The sequence below is a fragment of the Halyomorpha halys genome, unplaced genomic scaffold (genome assembly GCF_000696795.3).
Source record: "Halyomorpha halys isolate HHAL.00 unplaced genomic scaffold, Hhal_1.1 Scaffold1242.1, whole genome shotgun sequence".
Taxonomy (NCBI): Eukaryota; Metazoa; Arthropoda; class Insecta; order Hemiptera; family Pentatomidae; genus Halyomorpha; species Halyomorpha halys.
Genome location: NW_027111800.1, coordinates 164,343 through 164,883, shown reverse-complemented (window position 1 = coordinate 164,883; position 541 = coordinate 164,343).

Below are 541 nucleotides of genomic sequence, written 5' to 3'. Positions count from 1 at the left end.
CCCACAGTCTATAAATCGGGGCCGCTGGCACTGGGTACAATCGTATATCGTCGATTGCGAACCGCCCGCAATAAAACGGCAGCACGTTACGAAGGGCCCTATCGGATCATTACAATTAGAGAACATAATTTATTTACGATACGGGACGTGAATCACCCATTTCGGTCCCGCACAGTTCATCTCGAGGAACTGCGAATACTTCCCCTAGTGCAAGGTGCCGAGCCGGACGACGGCGCTCAGCCTGGACCTTCAAGAGAGTGATTTTTGTTTTTTTTCCCTATGTATTCTTTATTTTTATTTTTTTTTTGTTGTGTTTTCAGTGCTTGTATCATTTACGATTGTAACTCATGTAGTAGGGCCCTACATTGTATATTTATGTGTAGTTCTTAGCTTCAGTGGTATGGAAATATTTTGTTTTTGTTATGTTAAGCACAGCTCGGAAGAATCAAAGCGAGCATATGTATATTCTTACTTTGTAATATGTTTAGCGTTAAAAGTTTTTATGTTTAGGTTTAAAAGTTTTAAGTTTTCTTTTTTTTAT